The following is a 23,767-nucleotide window of genomic DNA, read 5'->3' as shown; positions in this document are numbered from 1 at the left end:
GCCTGTCTGCAGTGGGCAGTCAGGAAGGGAGATGCAAACCTGAGATGCTGGAGGGTCCACTCCTGGCCTTCATCTGCCTCCTCTCTGCACCCAGGGTGATGCTGAGGACCTGTGGCTGCTCTGGGCCAGCATGGACTCCCCTCTGCATGCTACAGGGGTTATATAGCTTCTCTTTAGATATTCACCAGAGAGCTGGGGGATTTATAACTGCTTTGGGTTAAGAAAATACACCAAAAATTGTAGCATTCTCCTGTGTGAAGAAAAATCTTTTTGTCCTTCGTATTTAGCAAGAAGTTGTGTGAGTTTAAATTAATATTGTGCCACAGAGGTCCGAGGCTGGACTGGGGGCTATGAGGTACCGCAATCTGTCGCTGCATTAGCAATGAGTGATTTTCAAAGATTTTCCTTGAACTAACATTGACTTAATTGTGTAACACATTATATATTACCATATGTACACATTACCGAGGCTCTTGATTATTTTCTAATTTGAATTTCTCCAGCAGTTCTCGGAAGAGCACTAATTCAGTATCACTTCAGAAATGAAAGTTACTTACCACCATGATGTTTGCCTGGAACCATTGAACTGAGCAGAATATCTCCCTGTCTATCCATAACTTTGTATTTCCCCAAAGTGAAGAATGCCTCGTTATTTGTGGTCAGTGTTTACACAGTAAATAAGCATGATTTCAAATTGTTCTGTTCTATTTTAAAATTGGATTAGTTTATGTTTCTTCATAAAGCAACTACATTCGGTCAAGCTCATTTGTTAGCCTCCAGAGACAATCCTACCAGCAAATGCATCATCTCATCAAACACAAAGGTAAATTTGCCAGCCCATGAGCTGTGGCATCTTCTGCAGACAGGCTGACTCCTTCTTCTACTCAAAGGGCAAGACTGAGCCTAGAGGTCCTGCCAACATGGCACGGTGGTGTCCAGATGGGATAACACCACGGAGCACCATGTCCTTGTTGGCACACCTTGATGGACAGCAGGTATAGGCTTGCTGCTGCGCTATCCTCCATTTTATATCCCCAAGGAAAAAGTTATTCCAACTCTGAGAGAGCATAACATCTTCTTGCATGTTTAAGAAGTGGAAAAATATAGGAAGATATAATCCTACTTGCCAACATACTCAGAGTTGCCACTAGCATGACTCCTGCCCTTCATGCTAACCCAGAGCCAAGGGACTCATGAGATTTAGGAAGCTTTGTCTATTTGCTCTATTATTCTAGTTTCTTCTTCAGAGTTTGGTGTCAGGATCAAAAGTGTCAGAAATTCTTACTACTACCAAAACGCTTAACAAAAGAAACACAAGTATCACTGAAAGGTATTGTGTTGTTGTCTTAGAAGGTGAAGTCATGCAGCACAGCAGAGATGTCTGAAGCTTGGGAGCTGTGGTTATCCTTGATTTGCGAATACTGTTTTCCTACCTGATCCACTTACTGATCTGCTATTGAGGGGATCAGCGGGATGTCAGTGTATATAATTCAAGCTGCAATTTTATTAGAAAAATAGAGGTCCTTCGTTCTGCACATAAGCCTTTGAATAATGGAATCTTTTGCACACCTACAAGACAAAAAACAGTATGTTAACACAGCTTCACCCCAGAGACATTTGAACCTCAATGAATTTTTCAAAGACAGTGGCCTCAGGTTTTAATTTATAATCTAATCGAAACTCAGACAGGCTTCAGGATTTCAAGCCCAGCATGAGAGTGCTGCTGTCAGCATGCCCACCACAACACATTTAATGAATATGCTAATAGGCAAGTTAAGGATAGGAAAGGAAGATAGGAAACTTATGGCTGAAACCTGGCTCAGAACTTAGATGTCCTCTCCACTGCTTGTGTTAAAAACTGCACACAGCTTTCCCATGACTCTTGCCATTCGAAGTTTGGATCTGTCTTCTTCTTGTGAAAGAAATCACTATCAGGAAAACAAATGACTACAAATTACAATACAGGAGGAGAGCTAAACAACTTCAACAAACTCCAGATCACACTTCATATTAAAGACACAGGCAGCCTTTACCTGTGGGAGGTTACAGCTACATCCTTCTGAACATGATGGAACTTCACCTCCGGATACCTTCTCATCTTGTCTGGAGATGCTGATAATCACATATAAGTGAAGAGCCAGATAATGTATTTTAAATGAAGATACAAAGATACATACAAATGGTAATATGACTAGCTTATGTCAGGTGTCTGACCTCAACTGATCTCATAAAACGCATACAGGAAAAATGACACCTGCATGAAATTCCAGATACTGTTACCTTCCGGGAAGAAAACAAGATTAACACAGAGCAGCATCTGGATTGCTGTATGACCTAGTGTCGTGGTTTAAACCCAGTCAGGTAACTCGTTCACTCACTCCTCCCTTCTTCTTTCCCTCCCCCTACTCCCGGAGGGACGGAGAGGAGAATCGAAAAGAATGCAACTCCCACGGGCTGAGATAAGAACAGTTTAGTAACTAAGGTATAACACAAATCACTGCTGCTGCCACCAATGATAATAATGATAAAGGAAATAACAAGGGAAGAGAATACAACTGCTCACCACCAGCCGACCGATAACTCGCCCGCTCCCAACCAGACCAAGCACCCACCCATACCTCCTCCAACCCCGCAGTCTCCCAGCCCTCCCAGGGCACTCCCAGTTACATCCTGGGCATGACGTGCTGTGGTATGGAATACCTCTTTGGTCAGTTTGGGTCAGGTGTCCTGTCTCTGCTTCCTCCCGGCTTCCCCTCCTCCCTGGCAGAGCATGAGGCTCACAAAGTCCTTGGCCAAACCAAAACATCGCTTGTTATCAGCTCTGTTCCCGAGCTGAAAGTCAAAACACAGCACTGCACCAGCTACCAAGAAGGGGAAAAATGACTGCTACTGCTAAACCCAGGACACCTAGACATTTATTGGGTGCCTGCAGGTGGATGCAAACACACTTGTATGTATTCATGCACTGGCATTTTTTGTGCTTTATCACTCTCTTCCTGTCCTATTCGTACAAAATTTCTGATGTGTAGTGGAATGTCCTTTTGTAACAAAACCATACCTAAACAAGACTTGCTTTCTCAGAATTTCATGAAATCAGGAGTATAAAACCAGTTTGTTTGCTTTTATACAAGTATTTTTGAACCCTATTGAGTATGAGTTTAAATACTACAAGTGAAATATGAGTGCTTGGTCTGTAGTACATGTACAGCCCTCAGTACAGCTTATCTGAAGGATTCTTTTCATGTGAAATTGCTATGATCAGTGGCCACATATCCAGAGATCAAAGGAAACGCTGAATCAACGCCTGGATTTCATTTCAGCCCTTCAGCAAAAGAGCAGGGAAACTGCAAGAAAGCTGTTAGATATTCTGCAAGGAATCTACAATTAATTTTAGATTTTCCCTCCCCCCTGCACACCCTGAGTCACTCAAAATATTATGAAAACATAAGTGTTTGACTTACTCTTTCCTTCACATTACATATTTACCTTTCAGAGACAAGCTGAAGGCTTTGCCTGATCAGGCTGTTGGCTTCAGGCTCCTCCCTCCTTGTCCCCAGAGAGGTTATATACACCACAAGGCTTTATTTTTTTCTCTGTTTTGCCCAGATTAATGTCCTTTTATAGGGAATAAGTTAGAGAATGCTGCAGAAATACACAAATATACAGTAATTTGAGTTCTTTGATTCTTCTCTGGTATCTTCAAATATCACTTGTCTCTTTCTGCTTCCCTCACACGTGTCAGGTAATAGCTGCTTCTTGAAAGGCTATAATGCATATCTGAGCCCAACTTCAAGTGTCAGCTAAGAGGGAAAAGCTAAAGCTCAGCTCTCTGTTAATACTGGATATAGAAACAGACAGCCCAAAGGCTTTTGCACCGCAGGGTGTGTTCATGGCAGAAACTGCACCTCCAGAACCCTGAGCTGGACAACTGCCACGCTCAGGGCAAAGAAAGAGCCATTGGCTCCACCGAAATCAGAGCTTCTGGTTCATGTAATCCACAAAAAGAAACAATCCTGGAGATTCATGCATCAAAAATACAATTTCCAGATTTGATGTTGCCCAAACATCCCTATTAGCTTAGTTTGCATGAAATTTTAGCTGTTGACAGATCTAGCTGCATTAGTTTCCTTTTTTAAATTGTTGCACCATGTCGTACACTTTGAATTGCCATTGTTCTTTCCCCAAAAGCTGCTGTAATTTGGTGCTGGACAAAACAAAAATGGAGCTACATCCATAAAGAATTTGAATAAATAGGGAGAAAACCACACAGGTCTTGTCACTTTTGTGAGCGGGACAACCACATGATCGAGTAGAAGTAGGTATTAAATCTGTTACTCACCACAAAGGTGGTGCCTACGAGATGAAGTTATCAATTTATCTTGATTGTGGTTTGTAGGTACTGTATCTCAGTGTCAATCTTGCAGGATGCAGGCAAACTGCCTGATGTATTATCCAACCCCCAAGTTAATTTAAGGCTACACTTCAATTTGGCCCAGGGCCAGCTGTCATCAGACACAGGGCATCACATGGTCCTGCGCACAGCTCGCAGAAGCATGCTGCCTGAGCTTGCCCTTGCTGTGTGCCTCGAATGAGCACTTGCACTGGATGAGAGGGCAATAAAGGAAACAAGAACTAGTTTCCCCCAACCCCCAAGAAGAATTTGCTTTGCATCAGCTCACTGCAGCTGTTCTGACACAGGTTAAGCTTTTTGACATCTTACAGGGACCAGAGGACAAAAGATGTACAACGTCAACACAGGGCAACAAGAAAAAGCCCTTGAGGGATCCCTTATAGTATCCCTTATAGGATGCTATAACACCAGCTTTTAAGGCCTGAAGTATTTTGCCTTTGTGAAGAAATACAAGTCCTCTGTGTCAGGTTTTGCTTTACAGATCTAGAAAGTACCGTCCTCTTCAGTCTGAGGCTCAGGCATTATTTCTCAGCAGGCTCAGTATCCCACAGTCCCATGCATCACACGTGGACAGTGTATCAGATATTCTCTAACATTGATAGAGCACATCTGTCAATATAAATTAATAATTATATGAGGTATTTTTGCCACTTGTGCTACTATATTTTTCTGTAGTATTTTAATTTAAAACGACAGTGCAGGCATGAGTGTATTCAAACAAGTGAGTCTTCCCCCCCTACACTTCTGGGGAAGGCCAACCAGATAGTGATGTATCCCTACCATGTAGCTCTGTTAAGTGGAAGCATGAGTATTTTAATAAGCAGTGCTTGAAAGCAGAAGGCAGTCATAAGCCCTGACTCCAGTTTGAACCCACTAGGAGAATTTACTGAACTAAATCAATGTTGCAGACGTCTGTAACTGTGAGGCAGGAGAGGCTCAGACAAATACTCAGAGTGGGCACTAAACTGACCCCACTATTAGCTTTAGAAAAAGGAGTAGCTTCTTAATAAAAATCAGAGATGCATCAATTACATCAGCAAAATGACCTGATGGATAACTGCAGCAGTGTGAACAAATTTCTGTTCCACAGGTGTGCTTGCATTGACAGCAGTGAGGACTTGGTTTTGATTTACATGTCAGAAATAGGAAAACAGTGCCTGCCAGGAAGGTTGAGTACCTCGTCCAGCATCTCCTGCCTCTCCAGAGGTCAAGTATGGGATTTTAGCATTTATTTAATAAGTTTATTTTACTCCTTCTTCACCATTTGCATTCATAGCTGCTTATGAAACCTGAACTTTATGCTTTCGGCTGAAGTAGACTTAGTCCAGGATTTAAACTAAAACACAGTTTGGAAACCAAATACTATATTTAATTTTCCTTCTACTTTTGCTGAATGAAACCCTTTCTGAATGTATAAAAGTGCAGAAGAATCTGTTAATAGTCCATCTTGGACTCTATTTACACCTTTATTTCCCCCCATTTTTATAAAAGGATGGAACACTTGGTAACTTGTTAGGTAGCAACAGTCTTTCAAGTGGAAACCTTTCTGTTCTCCTAGGAAATAGCACAACCAACTTGGACAATGCCAGTGTCCTACACAGCACCACTTCAAAATTAAAATACTTTTAATGTGCAACTCTAGAGGTAAAAAGGTAGTTGTAATCATACCCAAAGATCTCATTTTACTTGATCCTTATTGTACAGCATCTACCACCCAGTTTACCACAGAGCAGTGTCTCAGACACCAGTTTTTACAGCTGGTTATTCCAGGGAAACATATTCCAAATAATGACTACAAAGGCATAAAGTGAAGATGAAGATTCTGGCTTTTTTAGTAAAATATTTAATTTTTCCTTATAGCAGGCAGCAATTCTCGTTGAGGCCATAAAGTGAACAAGAAGAAAACAAATCAGAGGAATTCTTCACTGCACCATTATTTATAACTTCCTCCCATAGGAAGGAAGAGGGAAAGAAACCCCATAGTTATATCACTCTGTGTGGCAATGCAGATATGTAAATTAAGACATCTCCCAGCAGATGAATATAGCACTAATAAGGATACTGCAGGAATTGTCTGTGAGAGGCCTCAGGAGGTAAGAGACTGTAGGATTAACTGCTTTCTTATTAAGGTTCTTTTTCTTCAAATGGATGTTGAAATTGTGACCATAAAAGTGAATGTTTAGTTCAGATTAATTTGGTATCCCAGGCTGAATACGACTGGTTGAAACCAAGAAAAAATATTAACTGTCATCTTCAAAAAGTTTATCGCTGCCCTCTCCCCAGTGTGGAGTAATTAATCAGCTTTGATGGAGACCCAGGGATCCTCTTACAGGGAGCAGAGGATTTCCAATTAGAAGTACAAATGTGTCAGGCGCAAACTCTGATACCCTGGAAAAACTGCTGGCAAATTTCTTACTGCAGAAATCACAGCACCGTATGCACAGATATACCAATGTTAACATACACAATCCAGAATTCCCATTTATTCAGGAATTCCAAATTCTCACTCTGTGATGTTTTCAACTTCTGATCTATCAAGGCAGTCTCAGATTACAAACCAGGGCTCCTTGGTCTGCTCATCCCATGGATAAGCAGTTCAGACACAACAGAGCATGTCAAGCTCCTGTCCACTCCAGTGGCATAAAAATTGAAAACTTTAATCACAGATGGAAACATATTCTGAAAGACTCCACTTGTTTGATGCAAGTGATGAGATGCAGAAAAACATATTGTTGACATGATCTACAAGTGTGACATCCCATAATGTAAATACGAATTTATATACCTCCAGTAGCAGCCTCCTCTCATAAACCTCCCAAAAGCATTTGCTTAAAGTCTATTGAGTCAGTGTCAATGCTGAACTGGAAACAGTAGCTATGTGCAAAAATGAACTTGAAAGTTGTGTTAAGATAAAAGCAACACGCTGCAGGCCAGGCAGGGAAAGCCTCAGCTCCCTTCAACTCTGTGCTGTCAGCCCAAGAGCTGCACAGTGATGCTAGCCACAGGGCTGTGCACTGAAATATATAAATAGCAGCAATTAACAGACCTCATTTGCCCACCTCCTTGAGGGACTGTAAAATGGAGCAGCCTGAAGCCCAGGGCACACCTGGGAGTTGAGGAGATCCTGCTAAAAATATTACTGCAAATTTTTGAAACAAAGAAGTCATGACAACCATTTTGCAGCTGTATGCGCTGGGTGCCGGCACCCTCTGTAACTCCTCACACATGCAGCACAGTGCGGGTGTGCATTCCCTGCCTGTGGGGCTGCCCTGGAATAAAAGTGTAGGTTTGGGTCATTGAGATGTCTGTACGTCTTCCCTGCATTCCAACAGCACTCTAGGAACCTTTAATGAACATGAAAGAGAAAGTAAATATACCTCATTTCAGCTTATTTCAGCCCCATCTCTGCTTTGCATTCTCCAATTGGAGTATGTAAAGGATACTCAAAGATTCAAGCGGAAGCTGTAGCTGTGAGCTGTGATAACAGTTGGCAACCCTGGCTGGACCCATCCTCAGCACTTTGGTGGTTCCCAGATTTGCAGCAGACTAAGAGATTTGAATACTGACTGTTTTGCCACGCTCTTAACACTGTGCTCATAAATGATTCATGTAGTACGGCTAGACAAGCGAGATTTGACAAGAAAGCAAACAAAAAAATGAAAACCCTAACTAACCTCAAAACTAGCTTTGTAATGTCTTTGCTTGTGTTTTGCCTGCCCCTGTTCTCTAGTGCTGTAGAACAGGGGGTTGCTACATGGAGGGCACACACAGAACTGGACTTGTCAACCTCTAAACCAAACCAAACCAAACTGAATAGGGATTTCATGGCCAGAGTTGAAGGAGCTATCTCCCAGTTCTGGGCTCATATGTGCTTCCTGCACATTTCCAGTGTAACTCTGGGGCTGGGCAGCAGTTGGCTAATCTGAATTTCTGGCTACTTGGAGCAAGCGGTCCAGCCAAGGATACTGCTACCCTGCTCTCGTGATGGACAGCAGGCTGTCTGGTCCTGCCCAGCCCCAGCAAACACCAGTTGGCTATAGAACTCAGACCTGCTCATAAAAAGTCTTACCACTCTGAGTTTTGTAATATGGATTTTGGCCACACCACGATTTTGATTGTTCAGTCGAGAGGGTCAAGAGCCGTTGCAGGGTGTTTGCTGTTACTCAAGAACTGGTGGGACATGAGAAGCACCTTTGGCTCGGAGGTGAGAAAGAAAAGGTCAGTGAAATCTGCATTTCATGAGAGACTTAATTTACCTTAGAACTCAAGCTCTTAAAAGGAGAAAAAATGACCAAAAGCCTTCATTGATATGCCACGAGATGACAGCTAAATTACGAGCTTTATGATATTTTCTGAGCCTAATCACATAATGTAGCAGCCATTTAATGAGGAGTACTCTCTTGAAAAGGAAATCTGGACTCTTCAAACACTGGCACAGGCATTGGTGGCAGCAAGGTCAGCATTATGTAGCAATTTGCTGGCTGCTCATATGACAGGTGGCCTGGGAAGAATACAGGGATGTTGTCCAGGGAGCTAGGGACCAGGTTAGGAAAGCTGAGGCCCAGTTAAACTTGGCTAGGGATGTGAAATATAACAGAAAGGGATTCTGTAAGTACATTGAAAATAAAAGACAGACTAGGGACAACGTGGGCCCTCTCTGGAAGCTCTCAAAAGAAGTGGCTACCCTGGATTTGGAGAAGGCTGAGGTTCTGAATGACTTCTTTGCCTCGGTCTTCACTGGTAAAGGCTCTGACCAAACCACCCAAGTCATGGAAGGCAGACGCAGGGACTGTGAGAATGAAGACCTTGGGCTCACTGTAGGAGAGGATCTGGTTCGAGACCATCTTAAGAACCTGAATGTGCACAAGTCCATGGGTCCTGATGAGCTCCATCCGTGGGTCCTGAAGGAGCTGGCGAATGAAGTTGCTAAGCCACTGTCCATCATGTTTGAGAAATCACGGCAGTCAGGTGAAGTTCCCGATGACTGGAAAAAAGGAAATATAACCCCCATTTTCAAGAAGGAGAAAATGGATGACCCGGGGAATTACAGAGCAGTCAGTCTGACCTCTGTGCCTGGCAAAATCTTGGAGCAGACTCTCCTGGAAGGCATGCTAAGGCACATGAAAATCAACAAGGTGCTTGGTGACAGCCAGCATGGCTTCACTAAGGGGAAATCCTGCCTGACCAATTTGGTGGCCTTCTATGATGGGGCTACAGAACTGATGGACAGGGGTAGAGCAGTTGATGTCATCTACCTGGACTTGTGCAAAGCGTTTGACACTGTCCCACATGACATCCTTGTCTCTAAATTGGAGAGACATCAATTTGATGGATGGACCACTCGGTGGATAGAGAACTGGCTGGATGGCTGCACGCAAAGAGTTGTGGTAAATGGCTCAATGTCCGGCTGGAGACCAGTAACGAGTGGTGTCCCTCAGGGATCGGTGTTGGGACCGGTCTTGTTCAACATCTTTGTCACTGACATGGACAGTGGGATTGAGTGCATCCTCAGCAAGTTTGCCGATGACACCAAGCTGTGTGGTGAGGGACCCTGACATGCTTGTGAGGTGGGCTGGTGCCAACCTCATGAAGTTTAACCATGCCAAGTGCAAGGTCCTACACCTGGGTGGGAGCAATCCCAGGCACAGCTACAGGCTGGGCAGAGAAGAGATTCAGAGCAGCCCTGTGGAGAAGGACTTGGGGGTGTTGGTTGATGAGAAAATTAACATGAGCCGGCTTCAGTGTGTGCTCACAGCCCAGAAAGCCAACCGTATCCTGGGCTGCATCAAAAGGAGCGTGACCAGCAGGTCCAAGGAGGTGATCCTGCCCCTCTACTGTGCTCTCGTGAGACCTCACCTGGAGTATTGTGTGCAGTTCTGGTGTCCTCAGCATAAGAAGGACATGGAACTGTTGGAACAAGTCCAGAGGAGGCCACGAGGATGATCAGGGGACTGGAGCACCTCCCAGATGAAGACAGGCTGAGGAAGTTGGGGCTGTTCAGCCTGGAGAAGAGAAGGCTGCATGGAGACCTCATAGCAGCCTTCCAGTATCTGAAGGGGGCCTATAGGGATGCTGGGGAGGGACTCTTCATTAGGGACTGTAGTGGTAAGACAAGGGGTAATGGGTTAAAACTTCAACAGGGAAGTTTAGATTGGATATAAGAAGGAAATTCTTTACTGTGAGGGTGGTGAGGCACTGGAATGGGTTGCCCAGGGAAGTTGTGAGTGCTCCATCCCTGGCAGTGTTCAAGTCCAGGCTGGACAGAGCCTTGGATGACATGATTTAGTGTGAGGTGTCCCTGGAGGGTTGGAACTGGATGATCTTAAGGTCCTTTCCAACCCTAAATATTCTGTGATTCTAGGATTCTGTGGTGATGCGTCACTAAATCTTTGTGTAACATAATTTGTGGGAATGAGTCCTGATTTCTTTTGTGCTACCACAAAGGAAGGCCTTTTATCTTTCATTGTCTTTGCTAGTAAATATAGTGATTTTTATCTATAAAAAGGATTTCCATACCCCACAATTACACTTTGACATCAAATATCCTTTGCGTATATGACTTAGCTTGAGACCCAGAAGTCACTGTGGGTCATGTGAATTCTTCTTTTCACCCTGTCCTACACCTGGAATATTGCTGCTATATTTCAAGGTCCTGACCAGGAATGGGTCCCTGTCATGCTGAATGCTGAGCAAATAGAGATAAAGAGAAGCACCTGCTTTGGAGATATAAAATCCACCCTCCAGGTGAGCCTTTTTCTCCAGATCTCCTGCTTGGCCATGGAGAGGTAAAGCCAGCATCACTGGAGCCATGTGGATTTGCCAGATGGCAGATCTGACCCCTAGGAACTTCAGTGGGGACAAACAGCCAAAGTTGTGTGCTATTTATCACCATCTCATTCCAGGCTAATATCATGCTCTGTTTGAGTATGGAAGGAGACACTGACTTCTGTTTGCCACAGGCTGGGGGCTCTGCACAGGAGCCTGCGGGAGAGGATGGCAGCGGTCCCGTGCCCATCACCCAGGTCATACATTCAGTGCTGGAAGCTGCTGGCTCATTTGGCTGGACTTGACACAAGAAATAGGTCAAGGTTTGTTTTCTTTTTAATTATAATAGGAGTTGTGTCCACCAGCCTGACCTTCATGGTCTCACCAGCAGGTTATTGCTGGACCCTGCCATGTGCTCTAACTGGAGTTTGTGTCACATAGCAAAGGCGATGTAGGAACAGTTCATTCACTGTAGTTTTATATGTTCTATTATTACTAAATGAACTAAAAAAAAAAACAAAAACCACCTTGAAGCCCCTAACTAAAAGCATTTATATTTTAAATAATGAATGCATTAATAAAAAGTAAATAGTAAATAATAAAGTGGGGGATTTTAAGTAAATAAAGTGAATTTCAGAAGGGGTCAGAACTGGTACAATTTCTGTGGAGTGCAGCAGTACTAAGAAGCATAGCGTGACAACTGCAAGTATCTCTTTTTCTCAGTTGTTCAAAGAAAACATGCCTACCACACCATACAAACAAGTCAGTGTTTTACAATAGGCAAGAAGCTATGCAGAGGTTATGAATAAAACTGTATGCTGCTACCAGCTCATGAGGATTGTCTTTATATTATAAACCCAGCCACAGCTCTTGCAGGGATTAGAGCCTCAGCTGATTATATCAGAGATTTCTCTCTGAAAGGCTCTTCAGAGGTGTTTGTTTAATAAACAGCTACTGTAAACGGTCGTTAACAAGTCTGATGAGGCACCAACCATCCACTTCATGGCTTCATTCAGGGTTGGGAGAGGTGGAGTGGCTCCAGAATTCCATTAGCCTGAAGGCACTTTTGTTGGCAATCACGAGAAGCTCAGTCTTTCCTATTTAATTGCTTGCATCGTGGTGGGGAAAAAAAAATGTTACCAATTTAAGATTCGGTTATAGGAGCACTGGCTATCCTTATGCAGGCCCTACCAAGTGATAACAGCCCATTTGTTCTCTAATCCCACACCACCTTTAATAAACCCTGGTAAATAAAACTTCTGCCTTCATCTGTGCTTTTGTTTCAGATATCGATAAAAATGTTGCAAGCATTAACACTGTTAGGTTAATAGAACCATAGAATGGTTTGGGTTGACGGGACCTTAAAGCTTATCCAGTTCCAACCCCCTGCCATGGGCAGGGACACCTTTCATTGGACCAGATTGCTCCAAGTCCCATCCAACCTGGCCTTGAACACTTCCGCTCCAACAATTAAGTGAGAGGACTGGTCCAGGACTCCTTCTGTCACCCTATAGCCTTTCTTGCACATTTTTTTTCTGGGAAAAAAAAAAAAAAAAAAGCATAAAAATGTAAATAGTATCTTAACATTTATTTTGCATACTTTATGTGTTCTACATATTTATTATATACTAGAAACAAACACCCCCCCCCCCCCCCCCCCCCCGACAAACAGTCAGAAACACTGCACAATTCCGCGTTTATTTTCCTCGCAATCCCGTCCTGTCTCCTGCAAAACTCGAGCTCTTCTGAGCAGCGAAGCGCTGCCCGCGCCTCCTCGCAGGGAATTCGCCCAGGTGGAGCCGGGGCACTTTAAGAAACGTTGTTTTTCAGGGTGCCCCTTCCCCCGAGCAATGTCTTTGTCTCAGTGCTCCAGGTTTCCAGTCTTTTCCCCTCCCGCCTGAGCCGCCGCTCTGTGTCCGGCGGTGGATGCTGGAGACAAACTGCAGAGGAAAGAGCATCGTGGAATTCAGGAGGCAAAAAGGTAACGTGGAAAAGAAAAAGCATCTGCTTCCTTTGGACTGTTAATTTAGCTCTCTTTTATTTAGTTGGTTAGGCTGGAGTTAAACCCCAAGTGAAACACCTCTAAGGAACTTTGGGTTTCTCAGGCTGTAACTTCTTAGCCAAATTCAATGGATATGACCTTTGGCTGAAGCCTGTGCGAAATGTGGGTTTGTAGCGAGACGGGCAACTCGAACTAACTATTGCACTATTAAATTCTATCGGGGTGAGAGGTACGCGCGACTTTTATTTTCATGTATGTGATTAAATTAATAATGCATCTGCCCCATCTCGCCTGTTAAGCTACACAGAGGTTAAAAGTTGTGGTTTATTTTACAAAGTTTTTTTATTAAAATTTACTTAAACTGTGAGGCTTGCAAATTATCTTGAGAAACCAGGGTTACACTCCTGTAGATCCCATTTATTTTATTTATGTATAAATCTGTTGTAGAACTGGACTGTAAATTGTGTTGCTTTATGCTCGTTGAGCACAGGCTTCATTTCATTGGAGATGTGGTGATATTTAAGTAGCTGATTAAGTGCGAGTCTTTCAGGACGGAAGGTGCTTTATGGCCACAGCCACTTATACTCTGCCTTACAACAAAGTTAAATGCTGTGTGAAAGGCATCATAAATTTGGGTCTCTGCATTCTGCAGAGGCAAGTTCAATAGTTCTGACAATTAAAGTGTTTAATTTGAAAAGAACAGATAGCACTATGTGTTATGTATGGTTTGGGATTTTTTCATTACTTCCAATATATTCTTTTGGTTTAAGTTTTGAAACATTGACGATTTGCATGGTATGTGTTGGGTGCAGAGCTTATCTACACAGGGATGTTTTAAAAGCTTTTAATAGAGAAAAATCATTGCTGTTGGCATTAACAGTGCTTCTGGAAAGATGCTAAATCAGGGACGAGTTTGCCTTTATGTTCCATATCACCCTTACATAAGCAATTGTTGCTCCTGCTCAAGTACACTCCTGTCTTTAGCACATGGTGGCGAGACAACAAATTTAGCACAATTACTGGTGAGACAACAAATAAAGTCCTCTAATTCATCAGCATGAAAAGAGTTAAGGCAATGAAATATCTCAGAGGTTATCATTAGGTTTCAGGGTGAACGCTTTGCAAGGTTCACCCGTGGTATGTTTCTCACTTGTGTAGAAGGTCTGGCCTGTAAGGAAAACGGCAGAGTTTTCCTGTCCTCAGTGAAAGCCACAAACCTGCCACATGGCTCCTTTGATGGCCTATTGTCCACCAACCTGCAATGAGGCTGCGTGAGATCCCTCCCACAGAGCCCAACTGCTAGCAGTGCTTACTCACTTTAATTTTAGAGGTATCTTTAAGTGCTTGGTGAATAAATCCTGCTTAAAAATACTTTAGCAAATTAAAATGTCGTCATTTTGTGGGCCTGCTATCCTGCTCTGTCATTTTTCAAATGAATTATTACATAAACAGGAGGCCTGAGAAGGACAAAGACTCAGACTATTAATCTAAAGTAAATAACTTCCCTTTTTGATCTAGGTAAAAGGAAATCTGTACCTTCTCCTACCTCTGATATCACTTTCATAATTCTAAAGGTTTTGCCAAAACTGAGTGAGAAATTGAAAGTTCTGGGACAACCCATCGCACCCATTTTTAACTTACAGCTTTTGCATCTGCAGCTAATTAAGTGTTTTGACTGAAATTAATAGAGATGGTACAAATTTTAATATACCAAAACTACAGACATCTGTTGGATTCTCTCATAATACGATGTTGCAGTAATTTATTCAGTATTTCATCTCTTTATTTAGAAAGGTAACAAGGGAAGAACTAATTCCAGCAGCCCAAACCTATGCTGGAGGGATGGCTAAGTGATCGGAATTCCAGGGATATCCCTTGCAGTTCCTGCAAGCCAGTTCCATTGATTGTGAAGAGAGATGTATGCAAGTTAAGAACAAATGGGTTATATATTTGAAATAAATAGTTTTGCTGTAAACATGCAACCAAAACCTACTAAAAAGCCAAAACCAAAGACCCTTCCCCCCCCCCCAAAAAAAAGCATCAGATAATATATTCTTAAGGGTTTCTCATCTGTTCTCATCTGAAGCACAGATGCAACAGTAATAGACCAGAAGTACAGTCTTTGTCTTCAAAGACATTAAATAAAGGATGTTATGTAGTTTCATTTGTGCTCTCTATAATGACCAGGGATAATTAAAATTACATCCTCTTGAATTTTCTTCTAACTCAGCTGCTATGAAATACAGCTGCAAATATGATATAACATTTAACCTTTTAATGCCCAGCTAAATTAAGGTCAGTTCTCCAGTACCCTCAGCTTTGCTAGCAATTCAGTTTGCAAACCATAAGAGGAGGCATGAAGGGTACACACCAAAGCCCGTCCACACAGAATTGGAAATGGGTGGTCCCACTGGGCATTTTTGTTTGATACACTCCTGAGCCTAGCTAGAAATGCCCAGAAATGACTACAGCCTTTCTCTGTGCCTCACTATGCTTTTGCCTAGCATCTTCACTTCCATTAGCAGAAAGTGTCACACTTAGGTTGTGAACTCTGCTGCTGCAGAAAGGCAGCTCCCTATTTAGCTTCAGCAAGGCATAGAGGATCTCTTGTGGAAACTGGATTCATTCATAATTAGACTCTCCAGGGCCTTGTTTCTTGGGATGTGTTTGATGTTAAAATAATGCAGAAAGGCTGTAGATATGATCATATCATATAAAAAATTATTCCCCAGTATCTCCACTAATAAAATCACTGAGTTCACTTCACTGCTTTAAGCACAGCTGATAAATCAATCACTGCCTTTTGCCGAAATGTATTTTATTTTGATATGTTTCACAGAATCATAGAATAGTTAGGGTTGGAAAGGACCTTAACATCATCAAGTTCCAACCCCCCTGCCATGGGCAGGGGCACCTTACGCCAAATCATATTACCCAAGGCCTCGTCCAACCTGGTTTTGACCACTGCCAGGGATGGAGCATTCACAGCCTCCCTGCATAACCCATTCCAGTGCCTCACCATCCTTACAGGAAAGAATTTCCTCCTTATATCCAATCTAAACTTCCCTGTTGAAGTTTTAACCCGTTATCCCTTGTCCTATCACTACAGTCTCTAATGAAGAGTCCCTCCCCAGCATCCCTATAGGCCCCCTTCAGATACTGGAAGGCTGCTATGAGGTCTCCACGCAGCCTTCTCTTCTCCAGGCTGAACAGCCCCAACTTTCTCAGCCTGTCTTCATCTGGGAGGTGCTCCAGTCCCCTGATCATCCTCGTGGCCTCCTCTGGACTTGTTCCAACAGTTCCATGTCCTTTTTATGCTGAGGACACCAGAACTGCACACAATACTCCAGGTGAGGTCTCACGGGAGCAGAGCAGAGGGGCAGGATCACCTCCTTCGACCTGCTGGTCACGCTCCTTTTGAGGCAGCCCAGGATACGGTTGGCTTTCTGGGCTGCAAGCGCACACTGAAGCCGGCTCATGTTCATTTTCTCATCAACCAACACCCCCAAGTCCTTCTCCTCAGGGCTGCTCTGAATCTCTTCTCTGCACAACCTGTAGCTGTGCCTGGGATTGCTCCCACCCAGGTGTAGGACCTTGCACTTGGCATGGTTAAACTTCATGAGGTTGGCATCAGCCCACCTCACAGGTGTGTCAAGGTCCCTCTGGATGGCATTCCTTCCCTCCAGGGTATCAACCGAACCACACAGCTTGGTGTCATCGGCAAACCTGCTGAGGGTGCACTCAATCCCACTGTCCATGTCAGCGACAAAGATGTTGAATAAGACCAGTCCCAACACCAATCCCTGAGGGACACCACTCGTTACTGGTCTCCAGCCGGACATTGAGCCATTGACCACAAATCTTTGTGTGTGGACATCCAGCCAGTTCTTTATGAAAAATAGTAATTTATTAAAGGAGTCAAAAAACACCTCAAACCGTCATAGAGCAGTAGTGGAAGCTTTTCTTCAGAAACATTTTGGGATCTTGAAAGTATATTGAGGAATACATTTTTTCTGGAGCAAAGTGAACAACCAAATGGTTACAATATCCAGTTTAGATCTTGTGTTCAAGCAGTTATCTTACCTTTCATTGTCACTCACCATAAGATACTGGAAAACCTTTGATGGGCTTCTTTATTTATTAAGCATTTATTAAAATGAAGCAACTTGGTATTTCAGGAAGTCTGTCTAAAAGTAAAATGAGCAGCCTTTGTTTGCATTAGGGGATCAAATAATGTCGAGGAACAGAGGAATGGTAATAAGCTAATGCAATGATATTGGAAGCAATTGCTTTTCTAACTACTGTGTTGAGTGCTTACCCTTTTTTTTTCTACATCAAATTGTCATGTCAAACTGTTTTCATTGTAATACAGCTGAGAAATGCAATCTTGGAAAGAGAAATACATCCAGAAAGTAGGAATTACCCCTTAGTGTTTGCTTGTTTCTTTTTTTTGGTTGGGGTGTTTTGTGTTGTCGATAAAAACTGCTTCCACTGATGCTCAGCAAAAAGAAAAAAGAGCTTTCAAACACTGTTTCTGCCAAGTAGGAAACATCTCTGTGCTGCTACTTTGGTGGTAGAGGCAGAATTTGCCTTTAAAAAGATTTACATTTTTGAAACAAAAATCAAGCTTCCATTTTTGCAATTAATGCCGTTATTTTTATTCTGGAAAAAATCCATAGTCAGAATGAAGCAATAAAGACAGCAGGAGGTCCAGCCAGGAGCAGATAATGGAAATTTTAACTGAAAGAAAACTTCCTGCCTGTGATTCAAGAAATAAAAAATGGGGTGACTTATTTGATCTCATGCAATTTTGGAGAAGTGAATGTCTGGATAGATTAAAAAGAAAATAAAATCTATCCTTACTCTAATACCTGAACAAGGGTGAACAGAATAATTCCCTTACCCTAGCAAAGCTGCTTGGAAATGTTCTTCACGGTAGCAAGCCTTTAACAAAGCAGAGAAAGAAAATATTTCTCTACAGTCCTAGCCTTAACTGAAATAGCTGTGACAAGGAGCCTTGCTTTTCTTTCTCATGCCAGAATAGTAGGAGCAGGACAGGCTTGATAACTGATTGAATTACAGTAGAACAAGTGCTGGGAAACTTCCTTTTAATTCTGTGTGAACCACTAGATCAGCACTTCACTGGGGTCCGCTGGTTCTGACTTTTCAGAAAACAGCACGTATTAACTTGATGATAATTACACAACATGTCTGATTACTAATGCTTCAATAGTTCAGCAGGAGGAGAAGGAATGAGAAGTAACTTTTCCTATTTTCCTAAAAATACCCCAAGAATCAATCCTCAGAAATGTCTGTGGTGAATGTAACTTAGCCTCTGAAACACTGACCTCTGACACAACCTAGAAAAATGACATCAGTGTGGGTCACTGAGCAGATATTTTACACGTCCTTTGTTCCTCTGAACTTGCAGTGATGCATTAGAACAGTTCTGCTGGAGAAGGTGCCACTTTCCCTATGTCTAGAAGATTTATTGTTGCAGAATTGGTAGAGAAATTTCCAGGAAAAATATTTCATTGACATGGATGATTATTTTGTGACTCTCGTAATTTCTTTTTGTAATATCTGATAATACCCTTATTTATGATAACTCCAACAGCTGCAGAAGAGTTAGGGTGGAATCTTTCGTGAAAGTATAACCCATTGCAATATTCCTAGTGACTTCAGTGGTGATAATATTTCATCCCTAAAGTATTAGACTTGTTATTTATCTCTAGGCTTTGCAAGCCTTCCAAAGAGCTATATCCAGCTGCATGTCCCAGTATTATATACAACTGTGAGATCCAGGCCAACATCACAGTGAAACGACTTTCACGTTTAAAAGTTAAGCACTTGAGTAATTTCAAGTGCTTTGCTGCAAGTTCTTTCATTTATAATCCTGTAGATCATGGGATCACAATATAGCATCAAAACCCTGAAATGCAATCACTATTGGAACTGAATGTGGCAGCAAATATAATACAGCTAATGCCATACAGTATTTTTCAACATGGAGACTACAGTGGACAGCTAGAAGGGGAAAACGTTCACCTGGACTTTACTACAGCAATTTGTTTTATTTTCTTTTTCCTTAGCTCCTGCTGGCTTTTGCTTAGTTGTTACTCAGACAAGTATCTGTTAAATGTTGAAGCTGATGGGAGAAGACTAGAGAAAAGTAAAATTCAAGTTGGGACTTCAGTTTTGTCCACAAGATGTCTGTATTAAAGTACGATTTGCTTACATGTTCCAAATGTCCCTTGCCCATGTACAACAATATGCTCTGGTAGCTGACCAGATGTACTTGTAATAGAATTCAGTATTAATTCTATTTTTTATAAAAATTGGTATGCTGGAATTTTGCATGTCATTTAACAGACATGACCTTCCATGTAGTTCCTCTGCAGACTGATCTTTGCTGACTTTTTACCAAACCTAAGGAATATTTCACTGCCACCAGCATTGCCTCATCTAAACTCCCTTTTCCTGTATTTCTCTCTCACACATATGTGAGTGCCCTTGCAGCATCTCACCATCCCAGGTTTAGCATGTGTTCTTTGCACCTGGAGGGCACAACACTGATTCCTCATAAATGTAGATTTCTTTTCCAGCTGCTGTATGAAGATAGATAAGTTTATTTCTTTTTTTTCTTGGTGCATAAAAACTTCCTCTCCTTAGAAAATTCTGTTAGTGTTTTGGGTTCTGTATGATCTTTGAGGAGCATATGAAGTCTTTGATATTTGTTCTGTAGCTGCCATTCAAGCAAGTCATGGCAAATTTTCTTCAAAGCTGTGCCTACATCCTCTGCTGAGATGAGAGAATCTGGGTGGGTTGGAGAGATTTCTCAATGTAGAAACTGCTTTGGTGGCATAGGATTGAGGTAGAGCAAGTCCTATGGCAGCCTTCTGGCAATGAGGGAGGAAATGCACAGGGAGAAAGAAGATGGGGAAGTTTGCTCATTGTTAGGAGTTTCTGCGCACTGCTACCAGTTTCTGAATCCCTTGGAGAGCTTTAGGCAGTGCAGGGGTAAAGCAGCTTTACATAGGCTCTCATTGGATCAGTCAAAAAGTCTGGATCCTTGATCCTGAGCTGTATGGATTTCCTCTTGACTGTATTTATCCTTAGATATACTGTCAGATAATTTTTTTGTAACATACTGGTAGTATCTTCTCTAATTTAAAACCCATTTGAGAATGCTAGTTAGCCTTTTAGTCTATGAGAGGCAGCCCTGGCATCAAGTTTTAACTAAAGGTCTGCAAACTGTAGTGCTCACCATGATAAATGTTTCTTGTCTAACTGGAATCTGAACAAGACAGAATCTTTTAAGATGGTGGGGGTTATAGGCTCAGTAAATGAGAAATAATACAGTAATCAGAAATTTCTTGTAACACTTCACAATAAGAAATGACATTGAATCTGAAAGCTTCATAATATTTAAATATATTTCATGACAGAACACTGACAGCATTTAAAAGGTCTTAGGGGCTTTGAATTTCTGATTGGTTTGACAGCTTGACAGTGATTTGTAAACCGAAGGTGTTGGCACAGCTTGCTCTTCTGTCGGAGCAGGTATCAAGGTTCAGACTCCAGACTAGTCACGACCTGAACACAGAGATGAAAAATTGCTCTCTTCTAAATGTTTTCACTGTGGAAGAAATAAGCTTCTTGTCCTGAAAATAGTAATGCCTGATCCAAAATTGATTCAAACCAATGGAAAGACTTCTATTGATTTTGGTGGCCTTTGAAACAATTACTCTTCTTCACATATATCCCATTTTATGGCATAATGGGTATGTCTGGGGTTTATGAGATGATAGGCAAGAGCTACAAACCCCCAGCAAGTCTACATCCAAATGAGATTCCACCAACATTAGAAGGAAACAAGACTTAACAAGATGAAGCATGTAGATACAGAGATTTATAATGTGGGATCATATAAATTGAGATGAACATCAAATTTGAATATCCTTTTCTCAAACTTTTCTCTGAACATGAATTCATGCTTTCTGTTTCTGCAAAAATCTGAAAGCAATCTATTTTGTTTCTACTGGAATTTCTCTGTAATATACCCAAAACAATTCTAGCTGTAACAGGGCAACTTAAGATTACATATTTGTAATTTTAGATAAAATAACTTAATTTTCAAAGATGGTCTGTTTCATGATCTTCTACTGGGATCTCAACAACCATAGAAATAATTAAATGGGGCATCTGAGCATGAAGCACCACACCTGCAAAATTTGTTACCCATGGAAACTTACCACTGTTTCCATTGCACTGCTGTATTTTACACATTACACTGAACCCATTATTAAACCATAAATTTTCATGGCATACAAACTTTGCAGGTGTGGTGTAAAATGCTCAATTGCACTGGTTAATTATTCGCATGATTTTTAGCAACCTTGTAGGAAACTTGGAAACTGCACATGTGGGCAGTAAAAGCCCTGCCTAGCCCTTGCCCAGGAAAAAGGCCCCAAGGTGCAAACATTTAAAATTATAATGATGGGTATTTTTTATAGTGTTCTATTTTTAGTTAAACTCTGGAAATATCAGAAAAGCGATCAATGCTCTCCAGGATGTCAAGAAATCCTTTCTAAGGGGAAGAATGCTGAAGCACTGGAATTAATAGATGTTAAGAGCCACTCCATAGCCCAAGCCATCTGCTTGTCTCCTGCCTTGTTGGGAAGTGGTAGAACTGTTCTCAGTAGCTTTAGACACCCTCTTTCTCTCTGCACTTTCCTTCTGAAATGCTTTCACAGATTCTCCCTTATCAGGGGCTGTCCTTACCCTGAGAGCTCCTCAGCAACAAATGCTGACCCGGGAAGCACTCATGGAAGGTGGTCCCCAGATACAAGTACCTCTGTGCTAGCAGTTTTCAAAAAGATGAGTACAGTCCTAAGATTGTCTCATGACCAATAGAATATCCTGAGAAAAACATGGAAAAATTGATCAAAATTGCTCTTTGATGTCCCTTCTAGCCTCATTCATCTCTGATTCTGTATCATATCTGTATCACTGGCATAGATACACGATTTCAGCATGAAGACCATCTGACTCAAATGCTGACTCTTGTATTTCTGCAGATGCCCAAGTCTCAGTAACTTCATATAGAACTTAATGATTTTTTTTCTCTTTATTTCTTAAGATAATAAAGTTTAAATATCATTTGCTCTATTTTGGCAGCCTGGGAAACTGGGGAACTATACCTGTTCGCTCAGCACTTCTGTCAGTCACATCCAATTTGATGTAATTTACCCATGAACTAAGTCACTGGCACAAGTAAAAATAGAACCAGTGTCCTAAATCTCAGCTCCAGTCCCTGTCCCTAATGTATTCAGACTCCAGTAACAGTCATTTTTTCTAAATGCTGCTCACTGTTTAAGGACATAACAAAGTCTCAGTTGCAGCCCTGAAAATCACTGATTTTATGGTAAGTAAAATGGAGAAGGTCATTTGAAATCTACCATATGTAAAATGCTTTATGTTTGCATGCTCCTTTCTGCTGCCTGACACATTACTTAGTTTTACATTAGGCTAATGTAGAACAGTATTAATGAGGGAACCAAGGTGTAATGTTCTTGCAATAGTGCTGACAGAAATGAGTCCAAGTTTTAACCAGGGGTTGCTTGCTATAGCATTATCTCTATTGCCGTTAAACATTTTTCTGGGCAAATATCATTTGGAATTAATTGAATGGAAAGGAAGAGGTTCAGAAAATGTATCTTTAGAGTTGTTGAAGTATGACTTTTTAATCAAACTGAGTGATTGTAAACATAAATTAGTTCTTGTTCTTCCTGCTGACTTGAAAATGGATAAATGTGTACAGTTTTAGGTCAAAATCTTTTTCTCATGAGGTTGCAGTTTCAAACTTTGTAGATGCTTTGCTGGTATAGTAGAACCATTATGTAATAATTATTACTTGAATGTTACTTGAAGCACAGACTGCACATACACTGATTTTCTTTGCTGTTTTGTTTTTTTTTTTTCAGTTTTCACTATATTCCATTATTATCCAGGTTCAACATATGCTGTATCATGGCAAAATTCTGCTTGTGCTTCTTTTCAGTTCATCTTGGACAACAACATTTCAGGGTATCCTTAACAACAATTTCTAATACATTTTCTTCATAAGGAGTGACAATAATGAGCAAGAATACAAAGTGTATAATTTCTCCATATGGGTTTTTATTGTATCTGGGTAAAGCTTTGGAGTTTTGTAGGTCTTCAGCTTCTCTGGGGTTCTCTTTGACAGAGAAAGAGAACACGATGTGGGTATTCTCCAAGTATCCAGTAATCAAATCAGGTATTAGCTGTAAAGATGAATGATCCCATTTCATATCACTGGATAGTCTGATTAGAGTTCAGTCTGAAGCTTAATGGGAGCAGAGAGAAATCAGTAGAAATGCCTGCACTTATAAGGAAGGAAGGAACAGCATCCAGTCATATTCACAGATTTTATACTAAAATGCATTTCCTTTTATTTGCATAGTACTAGCTATATAAAAGGGAATTGGAAAATCTGAAATATGTCACTGTTGCATTAATCTAACATTACAAAACCTCCTTAAAGGTGTTTAAACCCCTTCAGCTTG

The sequence above is a fragment of the Pezoporus occidentalis genome, unplaced genomic scaffold (assembly GCF_034315485.1).
Source record: "Pezoporus occidentalis ecotype Australia unplaced genomic scaffold, CSIRO_AGI_Poc_V1 ctg35, whole genome shotgun sequence".
Taxonomy (NCBI): domain Eukaryota; kingdom Metazoa; phylum Chordata; class Aves; order Psittaciformes; family Psittacidae; genus Pezoporus; species Pezoporus occidentalis.
The sequence above is the reverse complement of the archived record's forward strand: the minus strand, read 5'-3'. Positions refer to the sequence as shown.